This window comes from Lolium perenne, chromosome 2 (genome assembly GCF_019359855.2).
Source record: "Lolium perenne isolate Kyuss_39 chromosome 2, Kyuss_2.0, whole genome shotgun sequence".
Lineage (NCBI taxonomy): Eukaryota > Viridiplantae > Streptophyta > Magnoliopsida > Poales > Poaceae > Lolium > Lolium perenne.
The window spans coordinates 6,988,215-7,005,090 of record NC_067245.2 but is presented as its reverse complement, the minus strand read 5'-3'; positions in this window follow the sequence as shown (position 1 = coordinate 7,005,090).

Here is a 16,876-nt window from a genome sequence, read left to right as displayed (position 1 = left end):
GAAGACGATGTAGATTCTTATAATGTTTTCAATATGTCTTTTATGTGAGTTTTGCTGCACCGGTTCATCCTTGTGTTTGTTTCAAATAAACCTTGCTAGCCTAAACCTTGTATCGAGAGGGAATACTTCTCATGCATCCAAAATACTTGAGCCAACCACTATGCCATTTGTGTCCACCATACCTACCTACTACATGGTATTTTCCGCCATTCCAAAGTAAATTGCTTGAGTGCTACCTTTAAAATTCCATTCTTCACCTTTGCAATATATAGCTCATGGGACAAATAGCTTAAAAACTATTGTGGTATTGAATATGTAATTATGCACTTTATCTCTTATTAAGTTGCTTGTTGTGCGATAACCATGTTTACCGGGGACGCCATCAACTATTCATTGTTGAATTTCATGTGAGTTGCTATGCATGTTCGTCTTGTCTGAAGTAAGAGCGATCTACCACCTTATGGTTAAGCATGCATATGTTAGAGAAGAACATTGGGCCGCTAACTAAAGCCATGATCCATGGTGGAAGTTTCAGTTTTGGACATATATCCTCAATCTCAAATGAGAAAATTATTAATTGTTGTTACATGCTTATGCATAAAAGAGGAGTCCATTATCTGTTGTCTATGTTGTCCCGGTATGGATGTCTAAGTTGAAGAATAATCAATAGCGAGAAATCCAATGCGAGCTTTCTCCTTAGACCTTTGTACAAAGTGCATAGAGGTCCCCCTATGGGACACTTGGTAAAAACAAGGAATTGTGATGATCCGGTAGTCCAAGCTAATTAGGACAAGGTGCGGGCACTATTAGTATACTATGCATGAGGCTTGCAACTTGTAGGATATAATTTACATAACTCATATGCTTTATTACTACCGTTGACAAAATTGTTTCATGTTTTCAAAATCAAAGCTCTAGCACAAATATAGCAATCGATGCTTTTCCTCTATGGAGGACCATTCTTTTACTTTCAATGTTGAGTCAGTTCACCTATTTCTCTCCACCTCAAGAAGCAAACACTTGTGTGAACTATGCATTGATTCCTACATACTTGCTTATTGCACTTATTATATTACTCTATGTTGACAATATCCATGAGATATACATGTTACAAGTTGAAAGCAACCGCTGAAACTTAATCTTCTTTTGTGTTGCTTCAATGCTTTTACTATGAATTGTTGCTTTATGAGTTAACTCTTATGCAAGACTTATTGATGCTTGTCTTGAAGTGCTATTCATGAAAAGTCTTTGCTTTATGATTCACTTGTTTACTCATGTCATATACATTGTTTTGATCGCTGCATTCACTACATATGCTTTACAAATAGTATGATCAAGATTATGATGGCATGTCACTCCAGAAATTATCTGTGTTATCGTTTTACCTGCTCGGGACGAGCAGAACTAAGCTTGGGGATGCTGATACGTCTCCGACGTATCGATAATTTCTTATGTTCCATGCCACATTATTGATGTTATCTACATGTTTTATGCACACTTTATGTCATATTCGTGCATTTTCTGGAACTAACCTATTAACAAGATGCCGAAGTGCCGCTTGTCAAGTTTCTGCTGTTTTTGGTTTCAGAAATCCTAGTAACGAAATATTCTCGGAATTGGACGAAATCAACGCCCAGGGGCCTATTTTTCCACGAAGCTTCCAGAAGACCGAAGAGGAGACGAAGTGGGGCCACGAGGCGCCCAAACCCTAGGGCGGCGCGGCCTGCCCCTTGGCCGCGCCGACCTGTGGTGTGGGGCCCTCGTGTGGCCCCTGACCTGCCCTTCCGCCTACTTAAAGCCTCCGTGACGAAACCCCCGCACCGAGAGCCACGATACGGAAAACCTTCGAGACGCCGCCACCGCCGATCCCATCTCGGGGATCCAGAGATCGCCTCCGGCACCCTCGCCGGAGAGGGGATTCATCTCCCGGAGGACTCTACACCGCCATGGTCGCCTCCGGAGTGATGAGTGAGTAGTCTACCCCTGGACTATGGGTCCATAGCAGTAGCTAGATGGTTGTCTTCTCCCCATTGTGCTATCATTGTTGGATCTTGTGAGCTGCCTAACATGATCAAGATCATCTATCTGTAATTCTATATGTTGCGTTTGTTGGGATCCGATGAATAGAGAATACTTGTTATGTTGATTATCAAAGTTATATCTACGTGTTGTTTATGATCTTGCATGCTTTCCGTTACTAGTAGATGCTCTGGCCAAGTAGATGCTTGTAACTCCAAGAGGGAGTACTTATGCTCGATAGTGGGTTCATGCCTGCATTGACACCGGGACAGGATGAAAGTTCTAAGGTTGTGTTCTGCTGTTGCCACTAGGGATAAAACATTGATGCTATGTCTAAGGATGTAGTTGTTGATTACATTACGCACCATACTTAATGCAATTGTCTGTTGCTTTGCAACTTAATACTGGAGGGGGTTCGGATGATAACCTGAAGGTGGACTTTTTAGGCATAGATGCAGTTGGATGACGGTCTATGTACTTTGTCGTAATGCCCAATTAAATCTCACTATACTCATCATGATATGTATGTGCATGGTCATGCTCTCTTTATTTGTCAATTGCCCAACTGTAATTTGTTCACCCAACATGCTGTTCGTCTTATGGGAGAGACACCTCTAGTGAACTGTGGACCCCGGTCCAATTCTCTTTACTGAAATACAATCTACTGTAATACTTGTTCTACTGTTTTCTGCAAACAATCATCTTCCACACAATACGGTTAATCCTTTGTTACAGCAAGCCAGTGAGATTGACAACCTCACTGTTTCGTTGGGGCAAAGTACTTTGGTTGTGTTGTGCAGGTTCCACGTTGGCGCCGGAATCCCTGGTGTTGCGCCGCACTACATCCCGCCGCCATCAACCTTCAACGTGCTTCTTGACTCCTACTGGTCCGATTAAACCTTGGTTTCTTACTGAGGGAAACTTGCGGCTGTGCGCATCACACCTTCCTCTTGGGGTTCCCAACGGACGTGCCAACCACACGCATCAATGTTGTGCAAGTTTCTCATTGCGAGCACGTACGACTAAATATGGAAAACATGCCTACATGATTAATGAATTGATGTTCTTTCTTAATGCTTTATCAATCCTATCAATTGCCCAACTGTAATTTGTTCACCCAACACTTGTTACTTGTTATTGGAGAGTTGCCACTAGTGAAGATAGCTGGGAACCCCGGTCCATCTTTCATCATCATATACTTGTTCTCTATGTCATTAGAAGTAGTATCAACTATCTTCTGGTGCCATTACCTCTGTGTTACTATTACTGCTGCTTTGTTACTGTTACTACTGCTCTCATATTACTGCTACTTTCACATCACCCCTGTTACTAGTGCTTTTCCAGGTGCAGCTGAATTGACAACTCAGTTGTTAAGGCTTATAAGTATTCTTTACCTCCCCTTGTGTCGAATCAATAAATTTGGGTTTTACTTCCCTCGAAGACTATCGCGATCCCCTATACTTGTGGGTTATCAAGACTGTTTTCTGGCGCCGTTGCCGGGGAGGCATAGCTCTACTCATAAGTTCACCTGGGGAGTACACTCTACCTGTCTCTCTGTTTTATTTTATTTTGTTTTGCTTAGTTTACTTTTTTCTAGTTTACTTGTGCTTAGTTTATTTCTGTCTAGTATTACTTTGCTTAGTTGACTTTTGTCTAGTTTATTTCAGTTTTGTTTTATTTTCCTCATATACCCAAAAATCCATAAAAATTTGAAAAACCGAAAAATTAAAAACTGCTGTCATGGGAGAACCAACAACCTACTTGGAGCTTATGGAATGTTATAATTGTTATAGAGAATCAAGAACTGGTAAAGTAATGAGTGCTATGATAGAAAAATTGAATACAATTGCTAGAATCTTGCTTAGACGCCATGATATAAACTGTTGCTCTCAACAGGATACTAAACATCTTAAATTTCAATGTGGCTTTAGTGAGGAATTTTTTATTAAGAGCTATAATCGGAATTGCTATATTCATTATGGGTTCGAAGAGGTAGAACAATTTGTCTTATTTATGGGAGCCTCCGAGATAGAATCCTTCATGGTTGAGAATTATGAAACTTGTGCTATTTGTAAGGACCTTAAAGATTATGTCTCTACTATCCTTAATTCTTGCATAGAATGCTACAGTAGGAATCCTTATATCCTTGATTATAAAGAGAGACTCATTAATGCACAAGAATGCACTCACAATTTGCAGGAACCGGTGGAAGAAGAAATTGATGAACTTGAAAGCTCATTGGATGAAAAAGAAGAGGAGAGCGACGAACAAAAGGAGGAAGAATGGATTAGCTACCCATGCCAACCTTCTAATGAGAGTAACTCTTCATCTCTTACACTATTTGATTGTCCTCCATGCTTACCGAAAGAGGTTGAATGTTATGTTCCTGTGGATTCTCTTGAAATATTTCCTATAAGTAAAACTTGTGAGAATAATTATGCTACTGTTATATATGATAATCCATGCTACTTTGATAAATCTTATGATAATGCTTTGTTTGTGCCTGATGTCGAAATGCATGGTACTAAAGAATTTTGCTTGGCAAATGTTTATGATAAAGCTCTAGATGATGGTCCTATGTTACTTGATAATATTAATTGTACTACTAATGAAAATGGGATTGGAAAAGTATTGACTTTATTTAAGAGTCCCATATCTCTTGAGATTGATCGATCACTTTGTTATATTATTGATAAAAGTGAGTTTGAAAGTTTGGATCCCACTATTTTTGAGTTTGATAAAAATTATGTGTTTGGAAATCATGAAAAGTATGCTGCATGTGATAGTTATATTGTTGAGTTTATTCATGAAGCTACTGAAAATTATTATGAGAGAGGAAAATATGTTTGTAGAAATTTTCATGGTACTAATACACCTCTCTATGTGCTGAAATTTTTGAAGCTACACTTGTTCTATCTTCCTATACTTGTTACTTTGCTCTTCATGAACTTGTTTATTTACAAGATTCCTTTTCATAGGAAGCATGTTAGGCTTAAATGTGTTTTGAATTTGCCTCTTGATGCTCTCTTTTGCTTCAAATACCATTTCTTGCGAGTGCATCATTAAAACTGCCGAGCCCATCTTAATGGCTATAAAGAAAGAACTTCTTGGGAGATAACCCATGCGTTTATTTTGCTACTGTTTTGCTGTGTTTTGGAAGTTGTTACTACTGTAGCAACCTCTCCTTATCTTTATTTTATTGCAATGTTGTGCCAAGTGAAGCCTCTAATCGAAGGTTGATACTAGATTTGGATTTCTGAGCAGAAACAGATTTCTATCTGTCACGAATCTGGGCTGTTTTCTCTGTAGGTAACTCAGAAAAATATGCCAATTTACGTGTGTGTTCCTCAGAAATGTACGCAACTTTCATTAGTATTGAGTTTTCTGATTTGAGCAACGGAAGTATTTATTTAAAATTCGTCTTTACTGACTGTTCTGTTTTGACAGATTTTGTCTCTGTTTTTTGCATTGTCTCTTGTGGACTTTAAGCGAGGTTTTCTAGACGTGGAGAGCTGTAGCTAATGTTTTATTGAGTTCTTGCAATGTTTCACTACAGGACCAAGGTGGATTCAAATTTTTTGAGTACTAACCCCTCTAATGAAGTTTATGAGAAGTTTGGTGTGAAAGAAGTTTTCAAGGGTCAAGAGAGGAGGATGATATATGATCAAGAAGAGTGAAAAGTCTAAGCTTGGGGATGCCCCCGTGGTTCATCCCTGCATATTTCAAGAAGACTCAAGCGTCTAAGCTTGGGGATGCCCAAGGCATCCCCTTCTTCATCAACTTATCAGGTTCCTCCCCTGAAACTATATTTTTATTCGGTCACATCATATTTGTTTTACTTGGAGCGTCTGTGTGCTTTTATTTTCGTTTGTTTATGTTTGAATAAATTCGGATCCTAGCAATCCTTGTTTGGGAGAGAGACACGCTCCTCTTTTTCATTTGAACACTTGTGTTCTTCACTTTTAATGTTCATGATAAAAGTTGGAAGCTACAATAATTATTTTTGTTTGGTTGGAAAAAGAAAATGCCGCATATGTATTGGATAATTTGACACTTGGCAATTGTTTTGAGCTCTCAAGTAGATTAAGTTTTTTCATGTAGTTTAAACCTATTAGTGGAGAACTACCGTAAAGCTTGTTAAAATTGGTTTGCATGATTGGTCTCTCTTAAGGTCTAGATATTTTCTGGTAAAAGTGTTTAAGCAACAAGGAAGACAGTGTAGAGTATTATAATGCTTGCAATATGTTCTTATGTAAGTTTTGCTGTACCGGTTCATACTTGTGTTTGCTTCAAATAGCCTTGCTAGCCTAAGCCTTGTATCGAGAGGGAATACTTCTCATGCATCCAAAATCCTTGAGCCAACCACTATGCCATTTGTGTCCACCATACCTACCTACTACGTGGTATTTCTTGCCATTCAAAAGTAAATTGCTTGAGTGCTACCTTTAAACAATTCAAAATGCTTCTCAATTTGTGTTTATGTTTTATAGCTCATGAGGAAGTATGTGGTGTTTAGCTTTCAACCTTGTCATTTACTTTTGACGGACTCTCATATGGACTAGTGGCACATCCGCTTATCCAATAATTTTGCAAAAAGAGCTGGCAATGGGATTCCCAGTCCCAAATTAATCAAACTAAATAGACACTCCTCCATGGTATGTGATTGTTGGACGGCACCCGAAGGATTCAGTTAGCCATGGCTTGAGAAAGCAAAGGTGGGGAGGAGTGTCATCATAATAAAACTAAAATAAAAAGGCACTCCTTCATGGTATGAGATTGTTGGCAGGCACCCGAGGATTCGGTTAGCCATGGTATGTGTAAGAAAGGTTGGAAGGAGTGCCACATAAATATGCAATAATTCATGGGAGCCGCTCTTGAAAGTCCGGTTGGCGAGGTAGTTAGTGTACCCATTACCATTCGTTGACAACAACAAACACCTCTCAAAATTTTACTTTTTATGCTCTCTATATGTTTTCAAAACCAAAGCTCTAGCACAAATATAGCAATCAATGCTTCCCTCTACGAAGGGCCATTCTTTTACTTTATGTTGAGTCAGTTTACCTACTTCCTTCCACCTTAGAAGCAAACACTTGTGTCAACTGTGCATTGATTCTTACATACTTGCTTATTTGCATTCATCATATTACTTTGTGTTGACAATTATCCATGAGATATGCATGTTGAAAGTTGAAAGCAACTGCTGAAACTTATATCTTCCTTTGTGTTGCTTCGATGCCTTTACTTTGAATTTATTGCTTTATGAGTTAACTCTTATGCAAGACTTTTGATGCTTGTCTTGAAAGTACTATTCATGAAAAGTTTTGCTATATGTTATCTATTTGTTAGCAACTATAGATCATTGCCTTGAGTCACTTCATTCATCTCATATGCTTTATAATAGTATGATCAAGGTTATGTAAGTAGCATGTCACTACAGAAATTATTCTTTTTATCGTTTACCTGCTCGGGACGAGCAGGAACTAAGCTTGGGGATGCTGATACGTCTCCGACGTATCCATAATTTCTGTCGTTCCATGCTTGTTTTATGACAATACTTACATGTTTTGCTTGCACTTTATAATGTTTTTATGCATTTTACGGAACTAACCTATTAACAAGATGCCACAGTGCCAGTTCCTGTTTTCTGCTGTTTTTGGTTCCAGAAAGGCTGTTCGGGCAATATTCTCGGAATTGGACGAAATCAACGCCAAACCTCCTATTTTTCGCGGAAGGCTCCAGAACACCGAAGAAGAGTCGGAGGAGAGCCAGGGGGCCCCACACCACCTAGCCGCGCGGGCCAGGCCCTAGCCGCGCCGGCCTAGGGTGAGGCCACCCTGTCGACCCTCCTGCGCCGCCTCTTCGCCTATAAAACCCCTTTCGACCTAAAAACGCAGTACCAATTGACGAAACTCCAGAAAAGTTACTGAGGCGCCGCCGCCATCGCGAAACTCCAATTCGGGGGACAGAAGTCTCTGTTCCGGCACCCTGCCGGGACGGGGAAGTGCCCCCGGAAGCCATCTCCATCAACGCCATCGCCTCCATCATGCTCCGTGAGTAGTTCCCCCATGGACTACGGGTTCTAGCTGTAGCTAGTTGGTATTCTCTCCCCCATGTACTTCAATACAATGATCTCATGAGCTGCCTTACATGATTGAGATCCATCTGATGTAATCGGTGCTGTGTTTGTTGGGATCCGATGGATGATACATTATGATTAGTCTATCTATAAAGTTTGTGAAGTTATTGTTGCTGCAATCTTGTTATTCTTAATGCTTGTCACTAGGGCCCGAGTGGCATGATCTTAGATTTGAGCTCTATAATTATTGCTTAGATTGTATTTACAAGTTGTATGCACATGTCACTGTCCGGAACCAAAGGCCCCGAAGTGACAGAAATCGGGACAACCGGAGGGGATGGCGGTGATGTGAGGGACACATGTTTTCACGGAGTGTTAATGCTTTGCTCCGGTGCTCTATTAAAAGGAGTACCTTAATATCCAGTAGTTTCCCTTGAGGCCCGGCTGCCACCGGCTGGTAGGACAATAGATGTTGTGCAAGTTTCTCATTGCGAGCACGTACGACTAAATATGGAAAACATGCCTACATGATTAATGAATTGATGTTCTTTCTTAATGCTTTATCAATCCTATCAATTGCCCAACTGTAATTTGTTCACCCAACACTTGTTACTTGTTATTGGAGAGTTGCCACTAGTGAAGATAGCTGGGAACCCCGGTCCATCTTTCATCATCATATACTTGTTCTCTATGTCATTAGAAGTAGTATCAACTATCTTCTGGTGCCATTACCTCTGTGTTACTATTACTGCTGCTGTGTTACTGTTACTACTGCTCTCATATTACTGCTACTTTCACATCACCCCTGTTACTAGTGCTTTTCCAGGTGCAGCTGAATTGACAACTCAGTTGTTAAGGCTTATAAGTATTCTTTACCTCCCCTTGTGTCGAATCAATAAATTTGGGTTTTACTTCCCTCGAAGACTATCGCGATCCCCTATACTTGTGGGTTATCAGTGGCTTCCGGCTCACCCTCGGCACGTACAACACCCCGGAGCTGGCGGCGCGCGCTTACGACGCGGCCGCATGGCGATTTCGGTGGCCATGGCGCGACATGAACTTCCCAGACGTCGAATCGCTAGAGGAGGCGGAGTTCCTCGCGCCGACGCCGTGCCTCGTCGACGACGAGGACCATCGCCGCCACCGCTAGGTGCAGCGCCGGATCGCCATCGCCGAGCACGACGAGGAGTTGATGCGCTAGTGGAGGGCGCAGTTCCCCAACGACGTCGACAACACCGACGCGTTTGTTCGCTGACCTCCGGGCACATCGCAGGTCCAACAGGCGCCACCGTCGGGTCGTCGCCGTGTTCGAGCTCGACAACCCGAATACAACTTGGGCCGACAACGACCCTCGGTGGGACGACATTTGGACCGAGACAACCTCCGACGACGAGTAGATCGACTAGAATAGTTGTTTATCTATTTTAATTGTATTTTCAATAAAGTCGTTGTGGCAGACGCTGATGATGAGAAAAGTTTCCCGCCAGATACATGGAATTAAAGTACAAAGCTCAACTGAAAATTAATTAAGATACATGGCCAGATTCGACTGTTCGAGTCATTCAGTCATACTCGTGCCTAGCCCTATAGTACTCGCCACTGTAGTCATCGTAGTCTCCGTCATCATCGTCGCTGGCATCGGGGTCGCGATAGTCGAACCTCGGCGGGAGAGTCACACGTGGGCTGGGACTGAGGGTAGCGCAGGCGGGGGCCACGGTAGGCCATGATGCCCTGGAGAGTCCGGTCGCGCCACCACAGCTGACAGCCGGCCTCATTGAAGTTCGAAGGAGGCGGGCCGCCCTCCTCGTGCCTGGAAAGCTCCCTCTCACGCCGATTGATGAAGAAGCTTTCCCAAGTCGGGCTGTAGTCGGGATGCCACTGGGGATTCCTCCGCTGCTCTGGCGTGAGCTCGAAGTAGTAGTGGTTCGTGATGGCCATCTCGCGCGCCACACCTAGAGGGACAGTGTAACACCCCAAATTTCAAAACAAAGAGAAAATGAATTTCCTTTTTCCAAAAATGAGAACCAACAAAAACTTTTCTTACATAGAGTGCTATGCATAGTGCTCCTATCAAATACTTGTGTTTTACCATGATAAGTGTTTTTATGCTTGTGTGAAAAACCCTAAACCCTAACCTTCTCAAAAATACTTTGGAATTTATTTTGAGAAAACCCAAAATAAAGAAAAAGACATATGTGGGCATATAGCCCTAATATGGAGATTTTGAACTCTACCTTTCTTACTTTGCTAAATGGTGGTGAACCATTGCAAAAATTACTAAACCCTAAACCTCATCCCTCTTGTCATCAATCTTTGAAAAATAAAATAAAAGGAAAACATCTTATTTAAGAAAAAGGCATATGCAAGCCTATGGCTACTTGTTGAAAATAATGAGCTTTGCTTTGTCTACCTTGGGTAGATGAATTGAAATACCTCAACACACTCAACAAAGCAATTACCAACCAATTTAAGTAAGAAACAAAATAAAATCAAATATATGCATAGAGGCATATGTGGCACTTAGCCAAATTATCAAATCTTGACCTAGCCACTTCCATTGCCTCAAAATGGTGTGAACCTTTCACCCAACTAAATATAACACCAAATAAACCTCACTCTTGTCAAAATGAAGCAAAGAAAAATAAAAGAATAAAAGTTAGAAATTCACAAAACCCTCACATATGGTTTATGCCATTTTTTTCTAAATCTTTAACCTAGACCATTTTGGTCTTCACCATTAGTTGTAGTATGATACTAAACACTTATTACAACTCTTGGAATCAAAGAAACACAATTCGAATCTTTTTCAAACTCAAATTTTGATCACATGTGATAATGGTCAAATCTGCCATTCTTAGTCTGATCACTACTTTGAGCCCTTGCAATTCAAAATTTTCAAACTAAAATTTTCCAACTCTTTGCACCTCATCCAAGAGCACATCAAGGTGAACACTTTTTGTAAAGATCACCATGCCAAATTCATCTTGGATCCAATTCTATGCTCATGCAAAGTTGGAACTTTTTATCAAATGCAACAATCTCACTTTGTCAAAAATTGCATCCCTTTGATTTTTAAAATGTCACCACCACTTGTATTTACCTCTGGTCATTTGCAACTCATCCCATCAACCCATTTTCAAATTTTGGAACCATAGTGCATAGATCAAATTTGGTGAATTTTAGCAAATTGCAAATAGGGAACTATGCAACACTATTTGAAATAGTGATCTACTCAATCCTACCCTACCGCAATTCACTCTACATGTTCCCCTGCCCCTCTCACCCTAGCCCACCCACAGAAACCCTAGGAGGAGCTAGCCAAGCTAGCATGGCATGGCCATGCCGGCCATGGCACACATGGCGACCTCCCCCCTCTTCTCCTCCTCCCTGGCCATGGCCACCATGCCCAGGCGTGCCACCTCGACCTCCTACACCATCCTAGGCCTGCCATCGCCGGAGAAGGAGCGGACACGCGTCAGACAACACGCGCCCAGAGCTGCCCAGGGCATGCCGAGGCGTCATGGGCGCGCCCGCAGGCATGCACTGGCCACGCGCCGCCCCGACAAGCTGCGCCTCCCCTGGACCCCATCTTCCTTCTAGATCTTCGCCACCGTACCAGGATCCCGCCAGACACGCGCCTTTGCTCGCGTGAGCGCCGTCGCCGACGACCAGCTCGCCGGATTCCCGCAACCCTGCCGCCAGAACTCGCCGTCTCGCGCGCACGCCAGGTCGTCCCCCACCTAGCTATCGAGCTCTCTAGCACCGCCTCGACCGCACCTACCTGGCGCCCACCTTGCCGACCCCCTTCCCTCGCCGGAGACATCGTGCCGCTGTCGCCCTCGCCGCAGCACCACGGGCACCTCGAGCGCCTATAAAAGGAGGACGATCCCGCCTCCATTTCTCACACCCATCGACCTCCCTCCTCACTCTGAGCCTCCTCCACTCCTCTCCCATCCACATTACTCACCGGAGCCGCCCAATTGATCACCGGAGCCTGCGGAGGAGCTGAGATTGCCGCCGACAAATTCGAGCACCATCGGCGACGCCACCGGTACCAGGCGACTCCCCTTCGTCGACAACGTCGCCAAGCACCAGCGCCGCCCCTCGCCGGAGCTCCACTTGGCCGCCGACCCCCTACCTCCGCCGCACCTGAGCTCCCCTCTCCCCGACAACGACGACGACTCCCCTCCGTTGGATCCATCTCTAATCCTACGGCTCACGATCACAGGTACCGCTTCGGGTTTTAAATCACACTGACGCGTAGGCCCCACCGGTCAGACGGCCCGCTGCGCGCCAGAGCGTTACTGGGCCGGCCCATTAATCTTTCCCGCCTAGCCCATAGGATTTGAATTCGAATTAATTTGTTCCCTAAAATTCTATACTGTTCCTGTCTTGAAAATTGAATAGTTTCAAATCTACCCAACTAAATTTGATGAATTTTATGTTGTTGGAAAGCTACTAAAAAGTTCTACAACTTGCCGCTGGTCTCACCTTGAGATCTGTTGTAGAAATAAAGTGACAAAAAGAACAAGGCAGAGACTTTTGTGATTTCAAATAAATCTTAAAAATCAACCAATTTGAATTTTGAAGTGAATCCAATTGCTATAATTCACATTTCACTTACACTAATTGTTTATGCAAAAATATGGTATGGTTACCTTGAGTGATCATGGCCCAAATGAAATAAAGGACTATATGGCTATTCTAGTTAAGTGATATTGTCCAAAACTATTATGCAAATCATATGAAGTTCTTCACTTCATTTAAATCTTGTCCCAAATGAATTCATGTGATGTTTGAACCCCTGGTCAAACACTCTTATGTGAAATACTTGGAGATTTAAATCATTTGTAGAAGTATTAAATAGTATGAGGTATTCTACCTCATTTAAATCATTTTCTCAAATGATGATGATGAATGGTTGACTTAGGTCAACATGATTTCATGTATGATTGTTTGAGAAGTTAAATCTTAAGAAGATTCAATGAGAGGAAATTATTCCTCAAGAACTAAATGGAAACTATCATTTACATATGTAATGAGAGGAAATTATTTTTCTTTAACCCTAAATAAGAAAAGCCTAGATTTATTTTAGGTAGAAATGTTAAGTGATGATATTAGATCATTTGGAGTGAGCCATTAAGGCTACTAAAGTATTGTTTGGTGATTGTATCCTCGTATTCGTTTATAGACATTAGTACCGGAGAATACCAGGAAGAGGAAGGATTCTACCCAGAAGAAGAAGAGCACTTTGATCATCTCAACCATCAAGGCAAGCTAACACCAATGCAAGCTCTATTGCTGCAAGCTAATATTCTTGCAATGTGCAAAGCCCCTTTGGGGCAAGGCACCATTAGTCTTACCTTTCTTACCACAATCCTATCCCAAGTTTCTACCTTACAAGTTTTTACTTGTTTTCTCAAAGAGTTACTTTTATAGTTAACTTTGGTCAAAGTTAGGATGGTTACTAGAGTAGTAAAATTAGTCTCAAGCTAGCCAAGCAAGACTAGTACCCCTCATGATTAGAGCTAGTGCTAATTATTTTAAAACTTAACTACTCTAGATGGGAACATGTGACTTTGAATGAATTTTGAAACCTTGGAATGATGATTCATTCCATTGAATGAGTTTTTGAAGGTGAATATGACCAAGAGAAGATGGTGATTTTTGATAAAAATGATATTGGTTTGAATGCGATACCTTTCCAATATTGAGTACCCCCACAATACCTGATTATGGGTAGGGCTTAACTGGAAATTTACGCATCTTAGTATGAGTTCCCTCTGAACACACATCATAGCGCTTATGCCGAGGCTGCCTCCGTTGTTGAGAAATGATGTGAATTGAGGTGAATTGTACGGCCAAGCCCTGTGCAGTTCCCAGGTTGACAGTTGGTCTTCACTGGGAGGCCAAGCTCATGGGGAGAGGTGCTCATACTAGGGTATGTAAGTGAAAGGTTATGGTTGATGATCCGCGTACTGAGTTACGATGATTCGGGGAAATCCCGACGGATGAAATCAAATGTTGTGGCACAAGTGTGCAACCTCTGCAGAGTGTAAATCTATTCGAATAGCCGTGTCCACGGTTACGGACGGTTGGAAAGGCCATACAGTCTCCAATGTCAGATTCTTGAAAATATTGGTGAAATGAATGGTGAAGTGGTGACTTGTTTTGAATCACAACAAATGTGTGGGAATGACACTAATGTTCCCACTTGAGTTAGTTAGCACTTGAATAAGTCTTTTTCTCAAAAACATGTGAACTAAATTTGGCTTTACGCAAATAAAACTAGAGCTTAGCACCCCCTTACTAGAGTTGTTAGTACTTACATTAGTATTAGTTGCGAGTACTTTAAAGTACTCACGGCTTTGTCCCTGGCTATTCAAATGGCCAGACTATGAAGAGGAGCAGAACTATCAAGAGGACTACAACCAAGACGTCTACGACAACTAGGGAATCTTCTGACGTCAGACGTTGGCCTGTGGACTAGAGAGTCCTTGTATCTTACGCTTCCTCTATGAACTTGTGTTTGTTCGTTGATCAATAGATCAACTATTTGTGTAATATGGATGATGTGATTCCAAATTTGTAAGACGACAATGGTATGTAATGAATGATGACTTATGATATTCAATTGTTATGTCTCACAACAACAATATTCCTGGGATTGCGATGTATGGCATAACAGGCATCTGGACTTAAAAATCCGGGTGTTTACAAGTTGGTATTAGAGCCATTGTTTGACCTTAGGATACCCTAGTTAGAATGGACGTCTGAAAAACTTAGTTTCAAAAACCAATGAAGTGAATATTTGTAAAAACTTGTTCTTACTCTTATCCTTGAGGTCCTTTTCCAAAAATGAGAAATCTATACTCTACTTTCTTTGCAAGCCTACATAAAATTTTGCACACTTGACTACTTCTTTAACTTACTTACCCAAATTGCTCACAGATGGAGTACCAATGGAAGTTATATCAGCTTGGTCCCGGAGGCGACCTAAGGTTCGAAAAGGATTTGAAGCAACTGGTGGAATATCTAGGACACCCGTATCCCGAGTTCTTCAGAATACCCCTCCACAACCACTCCGGAGAACCCCCTCGGTGGGAAGTTTCTACTGATCTACGAAGAAAGCTTGGAGCCCCAGTATGGGAATCCATTTGGTTTTCTGTAACGGGAAACACTTGGAAGGAAGGACTAGTCAAAGCCATGCAAGAAGCAATTTCCCGTCTGTGTGGACAAAATGAGAACAAGATCAAGAACACTCGCTTCATCTACTACCCAAGACATGACCCCATGTTAAGACCGATGACCATGCCCCCGCACACGGAGATGAACCACTATGTAGCACACCAGGACTTCAGGCTGTACAAAACCCGCAGGGATTTGGACAACGCCCTCGCCTCTCGCCAAGCACATCTCCCGTGAAGACGAAGAATCCACCCTGAAGAGTAGTATCACCCCAGCACTTAAGTAGGTGTGAGTTGTATCAGGATCCCCTTGTATTGTAGAGCGAGTGAATGGTTCTTCAAACCAACGGTGTGTTAGATTTGTAATGTGTGATGCTTGGTATGAATGAAAAAGTGTTGTTGGTTTTACCCCCTCAACACTACTCAAGTTTTCAAGTTTGAAACCTTTTTGAACTTCAAATCAAACAAACCATAGAAATTTCCCTCTTATCTTATCATCTACTCCGATGTTCAGATGGCCCCACCAACCCGCAGCGCCAACCAAGACGCCATGATGCAGATGCTAGAGATGATGATGGCCGACCGAGAAGCCGAGAGAGCTGAACGCAAAGCCAACATTGCTGCACTGCAACAGCTCGCTCAGAACAACAACGGCCATGGAAACCACGACCACCCTGGGTCAAAACTGAAGAACTTTCAGAACACCAACCCACCTATCTTCAACAAGACCGAAGAGCCCCTCGATGCCGATGACTGGCTCCAGACAATGGAGAACAACCTCGAAGTGGCGCAAGTAGAAGCCACCGAGAAAGTACTGTTCGCCACCCACTACCTGTCAGGACCTGCACGAGCCTGGTGGACAAGTGCCCGCGCAATGAATGCGGGACAGATGATGACCTGGGAAGACTTCAAGCTAAAGTTTAGCAAGTACCATGTGCCCCAAGGACTGATCAAGATGATGAGGGATGAGTTCCGCGAACTCAAGCAAGGCAGAATGTCCGTGGTAGAATACCGCGACAGATTTCTTACTCTGTCAAGGTACGCCCCGGACGAGACCGACACCAATGAGAAGAGGAAAGAGAGATTTCTGAACTGATTACACGACGAGATCCAGACTGTACTGGTCAACATTCCCTTTGCTGACCTAGAAGCCCTGGTGGACTCCGCCATTCAGATGGAAGGGAAGCTTCACCAAGCCAATGAGAACCGCAAGCGCCGAATGATGAACCAGCATGGGTCCAGCAATACCCAGAAGTACCGCAACAACTCATCTGGAGGATTTACTCCAAAATACAACAAGCCCACTGCCCAGACTTACCGCCCAAACTACACCAACAACCAAGGAGGACCCCCGAAGCCCGGAGGCAACAACAACAACAATCACACCAGCAACAACAACACCAACACAAACAACAACGGGAACAACAACAACAACAACAACAACAACAACCCTAGCCCTAGGACTGGAAGCAACGCCATCCCCGTCGCCACCAAGGACAAGGCCACCATCACTTGTTATGAGTGTGGAGTGGTTGGGCATTACTCCAATGAGTGCCCCAAGAGACTCGCCAAGATTGCCGCCAACACCGCTGCA